The sequence below is a fragment of the Helianthus annuus genome, chromosome 6 (assembly GCF_002127325.2).
Source record: "Helianthus annuus cultivar XRQ/B chromosome 6, HanXRQr2.0-SUNRISE, whole genome shotgun sequence".
Classification (NCBI taxonomy): Eukaryota; Viridiplantae; Streptophyta; class Magnoliopsida; order Asterales; family Asteraceae; genus Helianthus; species Helianthus annuus.
Genome location: NC_035438.2, coordinates 2871569 through 2875676, shown reverse-complemented (window position 1 = coordinate 2875676; position 4108 = coordinate 2871569). Strand labels below are relative to the sequence as shown.

The 4108-nt window shown below is 39.3% G+C and overlaps 1 long non-coding RNA gene across 1 annotated transcript; it reads right to left on the bottom strand.

Annotated features, from left to right (window-relative positions):
• Positions 1-573: 573 nt before the first annotated feature.
• On the bottom strand, positions 574-2287 carry LOC110945140. The gene is made up of 3 exons (XR_002595055.2): positions 2147-2287; positions 1567-1633; positions 574-776 (listed from the first exon to the last, which is right to left on the bottom strand). It is a non-coding gene; the product is annotated as an uncharacterized LOC110945140 (long non-coding RNA).
• Between the last annotated feature and the right edge of the window lie 1821 nt (positions 2288-4108).

Below are 4108 nucleotides of genomic sequence, written 5' to 3'. Positions count from 1 at the left end.
ACAGAAGCAGGCAACACAATAAGCAAAAAATAGTCAGTAGATAAGAGCAGACACAGTCAGCAATATGCAATAAGAGGACCGGCGAAGCCTGGACAAAGGTCCGATCAGAGGTTCGTCACTCAAGGTGCCTCCGCAGACGTAATCCGGGGAGCCACGACACGACTGACCAACTAAATGCAACAGAGTGTACCCTCTCTGTGTCCCAATATCAATCCGGTCTTGCCTAAAACCCGGTATCAAGATGCCTAGACACGAGCAGTAAAAGAATGATGCAAAAAGAAAAAAGAAGAGTTGGAACGAACTCACAGCGGGTGCAATAACCTCCGGTGAATCAGGCTTGTAACCTTCACTTAGGGTTACAAGCTTCTGATCAGAAGACAAGAATAAGCACAGGATCTGTTGGTTTGCCCTAAAGAGGGACAAACGAGAGCCTTCTCCGAGAGTAACACAAAAAACCCCAAAAAACTAGGGTTTCAACCTTCAAGACAGATCCGTCTCCAGGAAGCAAAATGTAAGACCCAGCTTATAAAACCAGATTTATATACATAAAAACCTTGCATTTAATGTCAAAATATTGACTTAACAAAAACTTTCATCATTTTAATCCAAACTAGACACCACAAACATGTACAATTCTTACAAAATCATAACCAAGACATTAACTACAATAGTTTACATGGTTTTTAGAACAAAAGATTATATGCGGAAGCGTTTGCTAGAGTGTTCGGTTCGAATTGTCATGCTTGATCTTCATCCTTCACTTGGGTACCTGAAAGCTAATGTGTTTAACAAGCATTAGAGTTATTAACTATGATAGAACACGTAATTGGATTAGATTCGAAAACTTATTCAAAACAAGAAATAAATTTTCTTCAACAAGGCTCCACCGTAATTTACGGTATCACCGTAAATTACGGTGGCTTCTGAACGTTTGGGGGTCTACCGTAACTCAGTAGGTATCCACCGTAACAGAGTTGCAGGTCACCGTAAATTACGGTACCACCGTAATTTACGGTAGACTCTGCACATGACTCCTTTGTTTAAAATGCAGGATTTTTGCTGGTTCATTATGTGACGAAACAGCATACTTTCGCATAAATTGTTAAATGGCTGGTCTAGTTCTTCATATTTGTATTTCGGTTATCACATTGCTCATTTATAACTTAATTGGGCATGTAACGGAAATTAACAATCACGCTAAATTACAAGATTTCTAATAGATCTTTTGTACGATGATCATGCATTCAAACCAAAACGTAGCGTCTAAAATAAGAACAAGGTTTATAAGTTTGTCTTATGGTATTCGCTACACGGCCTACACCTCATGTATTATTTGCACATTATAATAAAGTCATGCTTCATGTTTACTCTCAAAACTTGTTTGACCCGTTTAGGTGCATGGTGTAAGCACCTTACGGACACTAGACATCATGTTTATAACATGTTTAGGGCAATAGCCAATTTCATGACATAATGGTAATTCTCGGTCATCATGCTTTTATTCCTCTTTAACCAACTCATAAAGCTATCGATATGTATAATGTAATGAAACGATAAATTTCATACCTTTAAAGCGCGCCTTTTCCCCGTGAATTCTCTCCGGCTTGTCCGCTTGATGATCCGGACTCTTTGCCTAATAAATTCAGTTTTTAACTTGTTTAGAATTTTTTTCACGACCATAATCACATCATTTATAAGACATGGTCAAATTCTGCGTTTTCATCAAATTTAGCATAAAAACCCTCACTTAGGCATTTCAACAAACACCTAACGGGTCAGATTTTCCTACCATCATTTCCAAGTTCATGACTTGCAATTAAACCTCAAATTTCATTTTAATTAGTAAACCTTGCACACATCTTAGCATCAATTTCACAGGAATTTCTTCCTATAATGAAGTTTATACTAGAATTATCATTCTAATCCTAGTGTTCATCATCATCTTATAAAACCCATAACCTAGCTTCCATGGATTCATGAAATTTCCTGAATTTGGGCATAAATTCACATGTAGCTGTCTAGGTTTTACTCCTAGACACTATATCATCATTAATCTAACTAATTTACTATCATGCATCAACAAATTTCAAATTTGCTTAGATCCATGAGAATTCCAAGTAGTGAATTCTCACAAAATTTTACATACCTCTTAATCCTCTTGCGATGAGGAACACAATTCTAAGCTTGGATTTCGTTTTGGTTATGATTTGAGCCTCCAATTGCAAGAAATTGTGACTTTAGGGTTTTGGAACAATGGGGGTCGCCCCTTGCCTTGCTTCTGTCGACCAGACACACTAATTTGGTGTGTTTGGTTTAATTTTGTTACAATTAACAATTAACTTTTGATTCTTGGCAAGATTAGTCCCTTAACTACCATTTCTTTTTTTTTTAAATACTAGAGTTTTAACTAAGTGTAAGTTATTTTCAAGACTTGTAAACTTTAACTAGGTTAAAGTTTCTACATGTTTATTTCTTGTTTATGAAATCCTTATATTCTTATATAAAGATTTATATTTTCGGGGTGTTACAAGTCCACCCCCCTTAAAAAGGGTTTCGTCCCCGAAACCGAATTACGTACCAAATAATGTCGGGTGTAGACGTCGTATTTCCTCTTCGGATTCCCATGTAGTGTCTGACCCTTTTCTGTGCTCCCACTTGACCTTGACTTGGGTTATCACTTTGTTCCTCAAACTTTTCTCCTTACGATCTAAAATCGCAATTGGTTTTACTGCATAGTTGAGGCTGTTATCCACTTCGATATCGTCGTAGTGGATATGAGCAGTTTCGTCGGCCAAACATTTTCGAAGATGTGTTACGTGGAATGTGCTATGAATTCCACTCAACTCTTCGGGTAATTCAAGTCGATAAGCTACCTTACCAACCCGTTCAATGATTCTAAATGGCCCAATGAATCTCGGGCTTAACTTTCCCCTTTTTCTGAATCTAATAATACCCTTCCATGGGGAAACCTTTAGCATGACCATATCGCCAACCTGAAACTCGATTGGCCTATTTCTTTTGTCTGCGTATGCCTTTTGTCGGTCTTGAGCCGCTTTCAAATGTGTCCGAACTATATCAATTTTCGGATTTGTAGCTCGGATTATATCAGTTGGTGCTAGCCCTCGCGGGCCCACCTCTCCCCAACATACCGGAGTCCGACACTTTCTGCCATATAATAGCTCATACGGGGCCATTTTAATGCTCGCGTGATAGCTATTGTTATATGCGAATTCGACCAAGGGTAAATGGACATCCCAACTACCCCCAAAGTCAATAATGCAAGCCCGTAGCATATCACCCAATGTTTGTATTGTTCTTTCGCTCTGCCCATCCGTTTGTGGATGATAAGCAGTGCTAAGGAACAATTTAGTTCCCATCTGTTCTTGGAATTCACGCCAGAATTTCGAGGTAAACCGAGTATCTCTGTCTGATACAATGGATATCGGTACCCCATGCCTTGCTATGATTTCATTGGTGTATACCTCCGACATTTTCTCAGATGTATAAGTTTCACGAATCGGAATAAAGTGGGCGCTTTTAGTTAACCTATCCACGACCACCCAAATAGCATCAAAACCACGACTTGTTTTAGGTAGTTTAGTCAATAGGTCCATCGTGATTTGCTCCCATTTCCAAACCGGAATTTCTAACGGTTGGAGTTTACCATACGGCTTTTGGTGTTCCGCCTTGACTTGTAGGCATGTCAAGCATTTTTCCACGTATTTCACAGTGTCTCGCTTCATTCCGGGCCACCAATAGTTTTGCTTCAAGTCATGATACATTTTGGTCGCCCCCGGGTGAATGGAATAACGGGATTTATGAGCTTCATCAAGTAGAAGCTTCTTAACACCACATGTGTTAGGAACCCAGATTCTATTAAAACGAGTTCTTAGGCCGTGACTGCCCACTTCAAGGTCTTTAACTTGACCAATAATTCTTTCCTTTTTCCAGTTTTCCGCCTTTACAGCTTCATCTTGTGCTTCTCGAATTCGTTCTAGTAAACTTGAAGTCACAACCAGTTGCATTGATCGTACCCGTATCGGGGCATAATCTGTTTTGCGACTCAGCGCATCGGCAACTACATTGGCCTTACCGGGGTGGTAATGTA